Below are 458 nucleotides of genomic sequence, written 5' to 3' on the forward strand. Positions count from 1 at the left end.
GTCCACACCAGGAGTCAGGATGAGGTGGGCACAGACCAGGCCCCGTGGCCCCAGCGGTGTGGTTCAGGAGCGCCCAGAGCAGGGACCAGAGTCCTGGGGCAGGCAGAGGTGTGGGGCCTCCCCGCGGTGGGCACGGCCCTGGCACCCCCAGAAATGGAGTCCAGGGGTGCCCGGTCGGCTCAGTGAAGCTTCTGACTCAGGATTTCTGCTCAGGTCACTGTCTCTCAGTTCGTGAGTGTGAGCGCATGTCGGGCTCTGTGCTGGGCATGGGGTCTGCTTGAGATTCTCTCTTTCTCTTCTCTCTTCTCTCTTTCTCTCAAAAATAAGAAAAGAGGAGTCCGGAGCTGGCCTGAGGAAGCCGCCGGGGGGTCCTAGGGCCCACGGGGCAGGGCGTACGTGGGAGCACAGGGAGGGAGGGCCTCCCAGGCCAGCTGCCTGGGAGGGCAGCCACATGGGGC

General features: G+C 64.4%; 1 protein-coding gene across 1 annotated transcript in view; it reads left to right on the forward strand.

Moving 5' to 3' along the window:
* Positions 1 to 458, forward strand: part of HDAC4 (histone deacetylase 4) — a 278,417-nt gene that overhangs the window by 245,489 nt on the left and 32,470 nt on the right.

Source organism: Crocuta crocuta, unplaced genomic scaffold (genome assembly GCF_008692635.1).
Source record: "Crocuta crocuta isolate KB4526 unplaced genomic scaffold, BGI_CrCroc_1.0 scaffold290, whole genome shotgun sequence".
Lineage (NCBI taxonomy): Eukaryota > Metazoa > Chordata > Mammalia > Carnivora > Hyaenidae > Crocuta > Crocuta crocuta.